Consider the following 16832-nt stretch of genomic DNA (forward strand, 5'->3'; position numbering starts at 1 on the left):
CCCTTGGAATTTAGATATCAGATCATGGAGGGAAGCCCATGATATTTCAGACAAAGACCATGGGGCGAGCCCATGACATTTCCGATAATGACCATGGGGGAGCCCATGACAACTATTTGTATGTTTTATGATAACTTATGGTTGTATGTTGTATGGTATTTTGGGGAACTCACTAAGCTTTGTGCTTACAGTTTTCAGTTTATGTTTCAGGTACTCCGGTTTTTAATTGGAAGAGCTCCTGATGATTGCAGAGCGCACACCACATGTTTTCGCTTTCTGTGAATTACTCTGATTTTTCGATGTTTTGCTAAAACTTAATTACTTTGGTTTTATGGGAAAGACATGTATTAAGGATTTATTAATCTAAAAACAAAAATTTTTTATGTCATGATTTTTGGGGCGTTACAAGTTGGTATCAGAGCCTTGGTTTGAGGGATTCAGACATGCTCTCGGGTGTGCCTGAACTCAAACTGAGGATTTGGTAAAGTTTTCAAATGAAAGTGTTCTCAAGAAAATATATTTTTCTAAGAATAGGGTGTGGTGCATGCAATCAGCAGAGCTCAAGTAAGTTTTCCCAGAATACTCATACATGCTATCTATTATGACTTGATTTATGAATTTATGAATCGCATGCATGCTAGTTAGGGCTAAAGATCTGCTCAGTTCTTACATGATAGAATGCTAGGAGAGATGCCTTTGTATGTATATTGTATGAGCTGGTAGACTTGCATGCTAGTGCTGATTAGTTAGTGGTAGTTTGATCTGATATGTGATACCTTGTTGTGTTGGGTGTATTGGATGCTATGATGAGATGAGAATATCTATAGCCCTAGAATAATTGATTTGGCCTTATTTCTTGTTCCTTGTCTTGTTGTGGTTCTAGGGAAGAGTCTATTATTCGACAGTCTATTTGATCCTGTTATGTGTATAATTTGCATGCATAAGGCAACCAACAGTAAGGGTGAAATTTCTAGCATAAGCGGTGGTGTGTGGGGTGAATGTTTTATGATAGTTCTATGGATTGGAGTGTTACTGCACGAATGCTGCTTGCTTTGTGCTTTGTGGAACTCTTGGATGATGGGAGTCAGCTACTAAGTGAATATGATGGTATTCATGAGGAGGATGACTGGCATTATGAGGAGTTCTTCAACAGCTGATGGCAGGGTGAGGTTGGGAACCTAGGGTAGCCTAGGAGGTGATTCGGTGGGTTTTGTCTTGTTGTGTAGTAAATATTTGGTGCATCAGTGGAGTAGGTGACTTAGAGGATTCAGGATGATTCATGTGGAAAGTATGGATAGGTGTGGAAGATAGTATTGGGCACGTACTACTGAAAGCACATGATCCATACTCGAATCGAGGAGAGTCTTGGAGAATCTAAGAAGCTTGTGGAAGAGGATTCTCGAGTATGTTATGATCTTCTGCATGATTGTATTTCAGTTTGGTGATGAGCTTTCAGGAAGGAGGTTTAGAGGCTGGTTCTGGCTCAGGTAAGGGTATTGAGTCGATTAGCGAGCAGATGCGGGAATTCATCTCGTCGGAGATTACCCGTGGTGTTTTGGAAAAGACTCCTATGATCTTTGGTTTGGTCAAGGAGGGGTTTTTGGAGATCTTGGATGAGTGCTTGGAAGCGTTCCGTACTGAGGTTATGGATATCGTTGGAGCTTGCACTCTTTCTTTCTGTGAGTTTCATGCTTGTGGAGCTCATGCATTCTATGGGGAGAGGGACCCCGTTTCCAGTAGGAGGTGGTTAGCGGATATGGCTAACGCGTTCAGGACAAGTTTTTTCCCGAGGAGGCGAAGGCCAGATATGCTTCCGGCCTATTGAAGGTCAGGGCACGAGATTGGTGGGAAGAAATTGGCCGTGAGGTAGGTGATGATGTTGTTGATTCTATTGTTGTGTTTTGAGCATTCTAACACTCCTATGCCCTAAATACCCTGGATTTATGTTTTCTCTATTATACATGCAAATATCAATTATCCAAGGTATTACCCAAACTAGCATACAATCATATGTACTAGGATAAAAAAACTAGATAGAATACATACCTCTTTGTTGTAGCTTGATTCCATGGAGCTTAAGAGCCTAGTGCCTCAAGTGTGACACCTCAAATGGTTCACACAACATCACCACCATCTTGGAATAACCATGAGAAGAAGATACTAGTCTTGTTAATCTATCAAAATCGGCTTGCCCTCTTGTGTATGCACTAGTGCCAATTTCACCAACCAATGGGGTCTTTATATAGTGTGCACATTAGGGTTACACCATGTAACCCATGACTTTACCCATTCCTTATACTCCATGGGTTTTAACCTCCATGGAGTATCCATGGGTCACCACATGGGTTAAACCCAACATAAGGAATCATGGATCATAAGCCCACATATATAAGAATGAATGATTTACACAATCAATCCCCATATATTTAATTAGTTTCTTTTGATCATTAAATTAATTCCAAATTAATTCTTGATCAATACTAATTAAATAATATGATTTCATATTAATATATTACAACTTATAATGTATTAATATGTCACAAATATCCTCTTCTCACAAAAGGTCTATCCAAATGTCCCGATGCCATGCAACCCAAATGGACCATGCCGGGTCGGGTCAAGTATATACCAATTATAGTTATGGGCTTAGACACTAATCCAACATCTATGTCATGGGATGATTTCTCGACTAGGTTCCAAGTTGAGTCGCATTAAAGATTGAGGTCACTACATGGGTTAAACCCAACATAAGGAATCATGGATCATAAGCCCACATATATAAGAATGAATGATTTACACAATCTATCCCCATATATTTAATTAGTCTCTTTTGATCACTATATTAATTCCAAATTAATTCTTGATCAATACTAATTAAATAATATGATTTCATATTAATATATTAGAACTTATAATATATTAATATGTCACAAATATCCTCTTCTCACAAAAGGTCTATCCAAATGTCCTGATGCCATGCAACCCAAATGGACCATGCTGAGTCGGGTCAAGTATATACCAATTATAGTTATGGGATTAGACACTAATCCAACAGTCTCCCACTTGGATAAGTCTAATAACTATTATTGCAAGTATGACTCCAACCTGACTAGCAATCGTAGCTCTTAAAAGCTGCTGTCGAACTTTGAACAAATCACTAACGCGTCCATTAGATAAGTGATCATATATTCCTCCATTCTAGATAACATATGGACTGAGACATGGATTATAATCATTCTCTCTGTCCATTTATTGTTTCCCGATTTCTGATTTATGACGACCGACTAATTGAACAAATCAAATCAGTCCAGGCTTGGCCAAGCACTTAGGGTGTCATCACTAAATCATCGAGGGGCCCACATATATCGCTTTTATCCCTTTAAGGGTAAAAGGAATGGATAAAATTTGACTCATATGCTTGTACTGACTACTTGTTGAATCATACACAAAGGCACGTTTTATAACATCGAGTTACGAATGCGTTTCGTGCAATCAATGTATAACCAACTCATAGTCAACAACTCATATCTCTAGGTTTGAAGAATATAAGATATTATCGTCTCATGATTCACTCGTGATAAAATCCATGAAGTGATTCAAATGAGCGTGGGTTTAATCCAATACTTGAATCTCACTCCAGGAGCACTCATGAATGTTGCAGCAACCTTTTGCTATGTCTAAACACTTTAGACATCTACAAACCCAATTCATGACAGTCTTGCCTTAATACCTACTTCCAACGTATTATCGACTGCGGATGGTTTGAATAACTTAGTCATTCGGTACGAATGACCTTGTTATTCTGGAAGTCAAAACATGCAAAGTGAAACACAAGAATAATACTAATCCTATATGGCCCCAACACTTTGAGTGTAAATAAAAACACCTTTTATCTAAGCACCATATTGATTACTCATTATTCATTGTATAATGTTTCGATCTATCAACTTAATACTTGAATAAAAAAAAACAATAGTCATGCCCTGCTCCAAGCATGCACACTATGTTCGTCTAAACAATAGCTATGCCATACTCCAAGTATGCACACTATGTTTGTCTTATGATCCTTACTTTGTGAAACAGATCAATTGACAATATTTCAATGATGCTCATTTCACAATCCCAATCCTTATTGTAAATGTAAGAATACCAAACTCTTGCCATTTACTATAATCTATTAGATTCTAAACTTATATGTAATGATCCCCTTGCTATGAATATGCACACAAGTCACAAAGACTTGGCAACAGACATTACAAAGTATTCCAATGGAGATCAATTCCATGGAAATGAAGTCTCACATTCAAAGTACATTCCTTTGAACACCCTTCTTGCATTAAGTTCTCTATTCTTACACAGATTCAAAGAATAACTTCCACCTATGGAGACAATTCCATATTCCCATTTTGACTATCACTTCTGAACAAGAGTTGCCTTATTTCAGAATATGTCAATATGGTCCTATCTCTATACTTCCAATTGTCCATGAGCAACCAATCTTTGGCAAACCTCAGATTGTCCTCGACAATTGCTTAATCATTTTAGTCAAATCCAGTTCTATTCCTTTTTCCCTCTTAACTCCCTAGGCATTTGGAATTTAGAATGGATAAATATTATAGCACATGTAATCGGTCCTATACCCGAAGCATATAGGACCCGATTCATGCTATAAATTTTTTTATTTGCCATGTTCTCAAAATTCGAACTATGAAGAGGGATGCCGTAATCATAATCGAATTTTGAGAATGCAACATATATAGAATTTCCTTATGTTGAACCATTCCAACATAACTTTCATATATATCCTTGACTATAGTTGATTAAAATCTCAATCTAAGCTTTTAGAATTGGAATGAAGTATAACTCCTCTCCCTTAATTATAACAAAACAACTTTTCAAAGCGAATTGAACCTTTTGTTTTCTATAATTAACATTGCTAACTTGCAACACTAACCATAATAATCATGCTCCCACTAGAACAAAGATTATTATCTTACTAGCACAACACTTATGCTCCCACTAGCTTTGACATGTACTCAGAGATCAACTGGACTTCTAAAAATCAATACTTTATTGACTTTCTTGCCAAAGTTCAGATTTCTGATACAAGATTGCGTTGATAAGACTATATCAAAATCATACACCTTTCCTTAGATAGCTCACATGTTTCTCTAGACCTATTGCCATTCTCACTGGTTAGTGTGTCGGTTAACCACACATGCTTTACTAACGACATGAGAATACAAATATCACAATTGCTATCTACTTAAAATCTACTTAATGAAAGCGTTTCCTCACCATCATTTTCATGAATCGGAGAGAAACCTTATGACACTTAGATTTTTTTATGGTGTATGTATTCCTATCCATGTGAATTTGTCAAAACCATAATCACAAGACAGGGTTAGTGACAAACCCAAGCTCATATGGACTGAACTTGTTCAATCTTAATTTCTTGCCACTTGGCAGCTCAAGGGCCTACCATTGCTTCCACATTGTTATGCAAACAATTGAGAACTCATAGAACTCAAAAGCATAGGCAACTTTAACTAGAATAGGCACAAAAATAAGAATATGTCAACACGATAGGTTACAAACCTCAAGTTGTGGGCTAGTGATTGACAATACTCTTGATTAGTTCTTAAAACTTTCTCAAGATCTTTTAAGACTTTCACTGACCTCTTGACATATAAGATTCTCTTGTCAAGAACCATTCCTTGACAAAACAAATATTCAAGAGTTAGTGCAGATTCTTATCAAGTTAAACACTTCATACAATTGGTCTTAGTTGGTCTTTGTTTTATCCAAAACATCACAACTAACCAACTTCAAATGTACAAGAATAGGAAACATCTTACTCTATATTTGACAAGTGTTATAAACTTTCTAAAGATTATGTAACTCAAGTTACAATCTTAGAGTATGACTCTAAGATTTGATTTTGGAACGAAGTATGATTTATCTTTTGATTTAACCATTTCAATAATTCATGATTCCTTTCCTTAGCCCAACAAATGCACTAAGGTGTCTTTAGAGGATCAATTGTGATATGGTTTTATAATCACTAAGATAATCATAAAACAAGATACTCAAGTACTCTCCCATCTCTTCAGATCGGAGAAACTTTTATCTTTCTGCCTAATTTGATTCTTCTTATCCGTCCTGCCATACATTGAAACTTTTCCAATGTTTCAGAATTACACTTAAACTTGTAAGTATAACCACATTTACTAAACTTTAGTAAATCATGATGAATAATCTTATCGACCTTTGTGGTGGACCTGACTAGCACACACCCTAGTGTACCCAATCCTTCAGTCCTTCACTTGACTCACACATACATGTGAACAAGGAATTAGTCTTAATTTCCCAAAAATGAAAATTCCCACTCATCATACAATACAACTTGCATGATTCCAAGTTTCTATCCAACTGAAACTTGGATGATGAGAATCTTTCCCTATTTGGTAAATTATGACACTACAACAAATGAAAGAATCAAATCCATTTTCCAATATTGCTTATCAATGGAAACATATAAACAACAAATTTTTCACAAATACCATTGTAAGGATACTTAAAATAAATAAAATCAAAACCTTTTCTTTTATTTTAAAACTTGAGGAAAAATCTTATCCTTACAATGCAAAAAAAACATGTTGTTGTCTATTCTTAAGCAATATATCATAACTCTTGAGTAGCAACTCAAAATTCTAATCACCGAACCTTGCGATCGAAATCCATCTTCGCGATCAGAATCAGCATACTGTTTCTTTAGGTTTCATTTGATTCTTAAAAACATCAAAAATGTAATTACATTACATCATGTATTAAAAATCTCCAAAAGAGACTTCATAGAGTTATATAATGGACTTTACCTGAAGCAAAGTCAAACTTTTTGACTTTTACCATCCTTATGAACTTTTCAGGTAAATTCGGCAGCTTCGCAACCAATGTCCCTTCCTTTGGCAAAAGAAACATATGGACCTTTTGGAAATGGTACACTTGATTGTCTTAGACTTAGCCTTTCTCTTTACCATTGGTGAAATGACTTGACCATGGACAATCCCTTTATATTGGGAAGAGAAAGCTTTTCTGTACTTCCAATGTCACCATTGTCAATGTCCAAATAGGTTTGGGAAGTGCATCAAGCAAATAGGTAAGATCACAAAGGGTCATGTCGTGATCTGTCATCAGGAAGTGACTGAAGAACCAAGTCAACATCCAGCTACCTCGAGACTTCGACACCTGACTCTCCCGGCTTGCCAATATGTAACTTAACCTCCAAGATGTAAGCACGTATAGTCTTTGCTTGCCAATAGGGATTGAGTGACTTATAACTTTTCAAGTCTTGAAACTTGTGGGATAGGGAGAATTATTGGAGGACGTGAAGCATGATTTCCAGTCCCATTAATGCACAACAAAAGGGATTAATCTTTCACCTTGATTGCCATGTGGGATATCATCTTCATTAGGAAGCCTTGTTCCTAAAGATTTGGGAAGACCATAGTTGTCTGAAATAGACATTTATGAGGGACCCAACAAACTATTTATAACTGGAAGAGGGATGCCGTAATCCAAGTTATAAAATATTTGAAGGTAGGTAAATAACGATTTACCAATTTCCAACATGAAAACGAAATATAATTAAGTTTTAATTGGATTGAAACTCCTAGATCTTTTGAGATTCATTGAACTTTCAATGGCATGTTTAAATCTCGATTGTGCCCTCTCAAGTTTGTGACTGGGATGCCGAGGATCACAAACAAGGTGTGAATAACCATGCAAATTTAGTTGGTACCCTTAACTTTATCACCTAATTGATGTGCCGGTTAACCACACGCGCTCCACCAATCTATGATAAACATTGATTTACCCTTTGCCAGACATTGTCAGTCCCATGTTAGTGTGCCGGTTAACCACACACGCTCCACTAACGACTTAACAAAGGTGCAAAGTGCAATTTCATGGGTTAGCACATTTTCACATTTTCCTAAGTAACTAAGATTGGGAATTTATAAGTGTTTAGTTACTTAGTATTTATCATTATACTTTTAATGAAGGGAGAATTATAGTCCTTATCCTACCCGTTCGGCTAACGACCCTCCACCAGTCAAGGAAGCGGTGGGTGAGAGTGGACACCCATTAAACTGTCATTTTATAGGCAGTAACCTTATACCCCCCTTATAGACCGGCTTCGTGAATGAGGCCTACTAACGGTAAGATTGACTTTATCTTATACATATCTATATAATTAAAATTATAATAATAGTATAAGGGTTGAATTTTAAACTTTTAAAATTCTAGGGTTTGATTTGGAATTAAAGCATTCATAAGCAAAACTTTACAAATTCCAAAAACTTGAGGGCAAGTATTGAAACTTTTCAAAACTCTTGGATTTTCATAACTTATGAGTTTAATTAAAGTTTAAAAAAAACTTTAATGAAGAGACTCTTGAACATCCATAACTTGAGAACAATTTATGAAGTCCATAAAACAATTTATGAGAAAAAGACTCTTCATTTTGTAACATATGGCACTTTTATGAGTTTTAAGATTCATAAATGTGACTTTTCATATAACTTGAGGACAAGTTACAAAAACACATTTTATGAACTACTTTTAGATCAATTTGGATTGAAAACAACTAACACATAATTTTTTCATTAATCTAAATTAACTCATAAAACAAGGTGACACACAAAAAAACTTGGTAATCCATAACTTTAGGACAAGTTATGGAGTCCATACAATGTCATTAAGATCAAGAATTACACTAACAAATAATTTGCACAAAATTCCTATGATCTACCAAAACTCATAAGCATGAACAATCCATATCAACAATTTTCAAGAATCATATAAACATATATAAAACTTGAAACTTTGATAATAACCTTGAAATTGGTTTACCATAATCATTACCACCTCAAAGACAGGTTTTATAAGTCCAAAACAGTTTAAGGTAATGATTCTAGACCAATTCCAGCCTTAAAATTTGAAAAATATGCTATCAGGGGCTTCTACTCGTCGAGTGTATGAACCTACTCGACGAGTAGGATGAATTTCTTCATGGAATCGGTGAGTCCATCAGTGAACTCGGCGAGTCTAGTGCCCAGGAAGCCATAATTTTCAATTTTTAAGCTATTTCAGCATGTATAACTTGAAAACAAGCCTAGGCTCTTATACCACTGTTGGGTTTTGAGCATTCTAACACTCCTATGGTGTACATGCAACCCTAAGTACCTTGGATCTATGTTTTCTCTATTATACATGCAAATATCAATTATCCAAGGTATTACCCTAACTAGCATACAATCATATGTACTAGGATAACAAAACTAGATAGAATACATACCTCTTTGTTGTAGCTTGATTCCATGGAGCTTAAGAGCCTAGTGCCTCAAGTGTGGCACCTCAAATGGTTCACACAACATCACCAACATCTTGGAATAACCGTGAGAAGAAGATACTAGTCTTGTTACTCTATGAAATCGGCTTGCCCTCTTGTGTATGTACTAGTGCCAATTTCACCAACCAATGGGGTCTTTATGTGGTGTGCACATTAGGGTTACACCATGTAACCCATGACTTTACCTATTCCTTATGCTCCATGGGTTTTAACCTCCATGGAGTATCCATGGGTCACCACATGGGTTAAACCCAACATAAGGAATCATGGATCATAAGCCCACATATATAAGAATGAATGATTTACACAATCAATCCCCATATATTTAATTAGTCTCTTTTGATCACTAAATTAATTCCAAATTAATTCTTGATCAATAATAATTAAATAATATGATTTTATATTAATATATTACAACTTATAATATATTAATATGTCACAAATATCCTCTTCTCACAAAAGGTCTATCCAAATGTCCCGATGCCATGCAACCCAAATGGACCATGCCGGGTCGGGTCAAGTATATACAAATTATAGTTATGGGCTTAGACACTAATCCAACATCTATGTCATGGGATGATTTCTCGACTAGGTTCCAAGTTGAGTCGCATTAAAGATTGAGGTGCACCAGTTGGCGCAAGAGTTTCAGGATCTCCGTCAGACTACTAAGACCAAGGCAGAGATCACTGCCAAGTTCCGGGAGAGGACTTTATTGGTTCCACAGTATGCGGCAGATGAGGAAATTAAGAAGGTGATTTATCATGATTTGTGGCGGGATGATATCAGGGAGTTTAAGAGTATTTCAGGGTGTAAGACCCTCAATGATATGATTTCTAGAGCTTGAGAGTGGGAGATTGTCACACCCCCAAACCAGAACGGCTAAAACGTCCGGGGGTGGGTGACTTCATGTCAAGTATCACAACACATGCATTATAGTAATCAAAGTAAAACAACCATTGCATTAATAATGTATAATTTTTTACATTGGTGTTCAAACATTGAACATTCGACATCAAAAGTAGATAAAGTAAAAGACAAAAGACGCAGCACGGCACTTGGCTGTCTTCTCAAAAGCACTGGGAGTGTACCTATCTACTGGATTCCCTGAGAATACAAGTTATTTTGAAAGAGAGGATCAACATTTAAGTTGGTAAAAATGTAGTTTAGTTTACATAAAACCATAAGGAAAAGGCGTTTTCCTATACGAAAATAGTATTCCGTATTTATACTAGTAAAATACTGTGTTATAGTTTTATAAAAATAAAACTATGTGAAGTTTTACTTATTCATACACTAATCATTTTATTCAATATCAAAGTGTGAGTTATTATAACCATAATAGATGAACTATGATCGCCTGAACACGACGTTCTTCTGGCGTCGCAATTGGTAGGAAATTTGTCACCACATGTCTTCCGACCTAGCTGTTGCAAGCAGCTGGTGCGAGATTGTCAGTCCCGTATAGATCTATACACAAGTGCCGCGCTCTCCCTCCAGGAGACTCTGGTTTTAATTTCAGGACATGGGGGTACTTATAAAAGTACATGAAGGTTGTCTCACAAATGCTATATTGATGATTATGTATAGATTATTGACAAGTTACTTTGTAATGAATACTCAGTAGGTCAGTTTCATAAACTATATAAGATATATTGTATATGGTTATTTTCTGATTGTTTTCTGAAGAATGTTTTCTACTCATTTTCCGTTAAGTACTCTATTTGTTTTCTGTTATATGCTTTGAAATTTGAAACCAATGAATGAGTTCTCTAAACTATACCTATTATAGTTTAATTGTTGGTAAGAATCGGTAATACTGTTATTCCATGAAATTCATTGTTTGAACGAAATTGTACTAAACAGTTCGAAAACCCTTTTATATTTATATAAATGTAATATTTATATAATTGCGATTAATTAGACCTTCGAGTAAATAACTTTACCCCAAGCCCACAACCAAACAAGGAACAGGAAATGGGGTCAAATTATATATTTTAAATCTTTTGAATCCAAATTATATAATTTATACCTATATAAATATGTAATTTTTGATAAATATAACAATTTAAAAACTTAAAAGACATTTAAAAGCATTTTAGATATTAACACAATTTTCATTGTGTTTCACTTGTATTCCCCCCCCCCCCCCCTTAAACAGTTAAAAATCATAAAAATGTAGGGATATGAACTCACCAACTTAAATGTTGATATTCTATTTCAAAATAACTTGTATTCTCAGGGAATCCAGTAGACAGGTACACTCCCAGAGCTTTTGAGAAGACAGCCTAGTGTCGTGCTGCATCTTTTGTCTTTTACTTTATCTACTTTTGATGTCAAATGTTCAATGTTTGAACACCAATGTAAAACCTTATACATTATTAATGCAATTGTTGTTGTACTTTGATTACTTTAATGCATGTGTTGTGATACTGGACATGAAGTCACCCACCCTCGGACGTTTCTGCCGTTCTGGTTTGGGGGTGTGACAGATTGGTATCAGAGCATTGTTTATAGTGAACTCAGTATATCAGTCATAAAAGATATACAACTATAAACACAAAGGGATAAAAACACTCTGACCAAGAGTTATACTTTAAAATATAACGATATTTTATAAAAGTATAAGTACATGCAGAATATATATATATATATATATATATATATATATATATATATATATATATATATATATATATATATATATATATATATATATATATATATATATATATATATATATATATATATATATATATACTAGAACGAGTATCACAAGAAGAACAAAACAAGAGTATTTGGAGGTTGGACATTACCGTCAAACCTGGACAGTTATGTAGTCATATCTGGGATAAATATAGCCTGATCAACTATATTTATTTGAGATACGACCAACATGTGTTTGGGAGTGATAGTGGTGTTGCAAGGAGTCTAAAACTTACCAACCATTTACATAAGGGAATACTAGAACCAAACATAAAGTTTAAAATATTATAAGAGTATTTTATGATGCTATAGCAACAAAACTGAAAACTTATCAACTTCCTATATCAAGAAGTTCTAGAATCAAACATATAATTAAAATACTATAGGAGTATTTTAAGTACCATAAATAACTTCGATGAAAACTAAAAGATCTTTACTGGTAGGTCTATAATTACTAAGTGTTTACGTTAAAGTTATATATAGTTGAGGTTTTATAGACTTAGAATAGGTGATTTTCACTCTACTTCCTGTTCCTTGTTTGGTTGTGGTTTTAGAGTGGGATCACTTATTCGAGGGTCTATTTGATCTGGATTATATATAATCTATACACACTATTTGATTATAGAAAGACCAGAATGGATCATCCTCGTAAAAAGTATATGTAACAAAAATGTTTTATTAATCTCGTAGATTCTTTAGACCTTTTTATTCTCGCATAAACCACTTAGATAGATGTAACCACTCCACCACAACAACCAATGTGGGAATCAACACTACAAGAAAAAGACCATTTTACGACGCGCAAACCACGACACTCGTTGATTTATGTTACGCAAAAGAGAGTGACATTAAAAAAGTGTCATCTCTTCAAAAAATTTAAGGATAGAGGACACGCATTATTGTGTGCCCTTGAATTAGTGTCTAAAAAAAACACGGATGGCACCTATAATAAAATGCGCGTCGTCTAAGGATGTCGCTTTATATTTTTTAATGGAACGCGCGTTCCATCCTTTAATAGTAGGGGGGGAATGAAATTCTAAAAAAAAATTAAAAACCCCGCCTTCCTTTTTTTTTCTCCTTTCCCTCTTGCCCAAATTATGGACGCGCTTTCCTTACTACCGCCTACTTCTTCCCTCACTTACTTCTACCCACTGGAACCACCATATCTCCCACTCGATGTTGAAACTGTTAGAAAAAGACCTAATTATACTCTCAAGTCTCAATATTAGGAATGCAAATCTTGATTCTCGTTTGTTTCAGATTCCCCATAGATAAATCGAAAAACACACAGACGAAGAACCGTAACTTTGCTCCATTAGCTTCCCGATTGCATCTCGTCATCACCTTTGAAACTTTTGCGTTAGAGACCCAGGTAATCAATTTATTTTTCGTTTCTTCACATATCTTTTTCTAGTTTTGAATGATTTGGTGGTTCCTATGTAAAAATTTGGACCGTATCCTGCAAAAAAATTGGACATGTTTGAATAGAAAGCAAATCTGAATCTAGCACTCTCGATATGATTATCAGGATCAAAGGAGTGGGCGTCGTTAGGAAGGTCATCATGGGTCGCTAAGGGCGCTAAACACCGCTCGCTATCTTCCGTCAAAGGGGTCGCCAGCCAAGTCTCGCCAGCATCTTAACGAGAAGAGAGAGAGAGAGAGAGAGAGAGAGGAGTAAAGATGTCCAGGCCTTCATAGTGGTAACTTCCATCCCTAAATCGACTTATGTTCATCTGTTTTTTTTACTTGTCGATTTATGATGTTAATCCATTGTGCATATTTCAATGAATTATCAACTCCTATACTCCATTTTTGTGATTTATGTGTTTGATTTCTGCAATTTACCTTTATCTTTCCATGGTGTTTAGACGAACACCAAGTGTTCGATGAAATTCCCCAGATATCATTAAGTCTTTAGCACCTCGTACATATGTTTTATGAAGTGAGAAATGCTTCATTTGATCATATTCACATGTATCTTTATGTTTTTAATAATTTGTGCTCTGTGCCACTATATGACTGTGTTTGATTTCTGCAATTTAGGGCACATTTGGTTTGTGATTTATGTGTTTGATTTCTGCAATTTAGGGCACATTTGGTTTGTGTTTAACCAATGGATGGAATTTAGTTCCATTGCAATCCTTTAAAAGACCAAAATACCCCTTTGTATGTATAACGATTAACCAAAAATCTAAAATTAACTATTTTTTGTGCAAATAATTTTTCAGTCAAAGGCAAATTCGCAAAGAAAAGCTGCAGCCAAGGCACACCACTAAAAGGAGTTGTAGTGATTTTGTGTTTTGAATAATTCTTGATGATGAATTAGTGTGGCCATTGGCCATGTTATATTTTTTTTTGTCTGTAACTCTTCGATTTTCAACCATGAGAAATGGTAATACGTTTTCTTAGTTTTTTTTTTCACATAAAACGAAATTCAAAAGTTGAGATTTGCTACAAGATAATTGTTTGGTGTTGTTTCTATTATGAGTTTTACTTGTTTTTGTTACTACCTTCATTATTCTTGTATCGATCCCATAAGGTTTGATCAAAATTAACTTGTAGTGTAACTTTTTGAATCAACAAATCAAATAGGGAAAAACAAGAACTGATATTAAATTGAAAATCATAACCATTAGGTTTGATCAAAATTAACATGTAGTGTAACCTTCGAGTTTGTGTAAAAAAGGTGACTTGAAAGACCATCGAGATGAAATTGAATGTATGTTTATTCAAGTATGTTAATTTAACTTGTTCTAAATGGATCCAAGACATTGTGAATTTTAGAAATTTTTTATTTTTTTACGCTGTATTTTGATATATAAATTGTTTATACATCGATCCCTAAAAATTTGTTCAATACTAGTTCTCGAGAAGTATTTTTTTATTGAATCCCCAATATTTTTTATTGAATTTAATTAAAAGTTTATAATAATTAAATTTAGATATGAAGAAGCGGAAACATTTGGAAGGAAGGGCTAATGTACAAAAGGCTGCTTTCAGTATGATCTAGAATTCAGTGAGCTACAAGTTTGTTATTCTTCAAACTGTGATTGGTTGAAAATGGTGAAGCTCCCAAATGCTACATAAATGATCGAACATGGTGGCTGTTGGTCGAGCCAAGCTAAACAGGTGGAGTCTTCTTGCCAGAAGTGACCTACTTGGTCAGCACGTCGGTTGCTTGCTAGCAAAGGGCCAATCGGCAATAGTTGGGGGAAGAGGTTAAGTGCTCTAGGATCCACCTCAGTAGTTGATCTGCATAATGCCATTCCGTCAATATGGAAGCTTCAGCTGCTTCTTTTACAACTTCAAAGAAAGCTTCTGAAGTGGGCAAGTCCTCAAAGCGCGTCCACCAGAGGTTAGTTGGTTTTATAAGTGGCATGGTTTCTGATAGCTTAATCATATGTTGATTTAGAGGTATGCCTGAAATGAAATATTTTTTAAGAAAGGTTAAACCACCTTCTTAATTAGCTAGATTCTTATAAAACAAAATGTGTAATCATGCATGTTTCACCATTGTTCTTAATGATTCCATCATCAATCAATTTCTGACATCTCAACATGGAAGTTAGTGTAGTAACTGAGGCTGGCCAGACGGCTGCTCTGCTAATTCCCATCTTCTTTGCGACTTTTATGGCCCATCCCATGCAGTCATCAACAATAATACAGGACACTTTATTGTTGTCTTCTTTGTTAATTGTCTCTATAAGTTCTTCTAGTTTGCCAGGCATAGTTTGTAATATTGATAGGATCAATTTACAAAGGTCAGTCCTGTCCTCCCATGGTTCTAGCCCATCAGGGATTGAAACCGACTGCAATAGATCGCTATAACCATCATTTTCTAACGCATTGCTTGTTACCTGCTTGTGAGTGACCTCTGTGTTTACAACTGTAACTTTATATGCTTGATTTTTCTCTGTTTGTAGTTTGAAGCTGCTTGGCGTGCAGGAAATTGGGATTTCTCTCTACTGTCCATGGACACTAATTCTCCTAAGCCAAGTCAACGGATCAGAAATAGCCATTTCAACCAAAGGCTACACAGGTAATTCAATATTTTATTATAACCGGAACCTCTTTATTTTAACACAAAATCAAATCATTACTATGGTGCTAGTTGTTTGAGGGATTTCCACAAGGGAGATGTGAGCGAATTTAACCTGAACCCATAAAGAATCTAAGCAGGTACTGACGAATTTGTGTTATAGTTGGAACATGGAAGATGTGAACTTGAAATCTACTACCTATTTGCTTCACTTTCCTTTACTATTTCTCTTTCTTTTTTATGTTTTCATCACCAAATATTTTAGCTAACATTTTATTTATTAATTTTTTTTAAGGTTTTTTTATTGGATTTTTGTTGAAACAGGTAAAGGACGGACTATATATGACATCTCATTTTCCAGATTGCAGTTCTCATTGAAAGAGGTTACTCAAATATCACTCTATTTTACTATTGATATTGGATTCATGGAAGTGACTTTGAATGTTTTGTCGCCATCTGGTAAATTGTGTGCTTGGTCGCCATCTGGTAAATAATTAGCAACTGCAAGTTTTGATGCCACCTCTTTCAATGTGTATCCACTTTAGAGGTACTGCTCACCTCATCATTCTAATGTTGTTCTGTTTATGTTACTTATCAACCAAATGTTTATATCTTATAAATGGATGAGAATGAGTTGTTAATTTGTATAGGGGACATTCTACTTATAAAGTGGTTTAA

General features: G+C 35.2%; 1 pseudogene; it reads right to left on the reverse strand.

The window, feature by feature from the left end:
• Window positions 1-15147: 15147 nt before the first annotated feature.
• LOC145164198 (UDP-glycosyltransferase 83A1-like) lies at window positions 15148-16088 on the reverse strand (annotated as a pseudogene).
• Between the last annotated feature and the right edge of the window lie 744 nt (window positions 16089-16832).

This window comes from Lactuca virosa, chromosome 3 (genome assembly GCF_052849685.1).
Source record: "Lactuca virosa cultivar CGN04683 chromosome 3, Lactuca_virosa_CGN04683_v6, whole genome shotgun sequence".
NCBI lineage: Eukaryota > Viridiplantae > Streptophyta > Magnoliopsida > Asterales > Asteraceae > Lactuca > Lactuca virosa.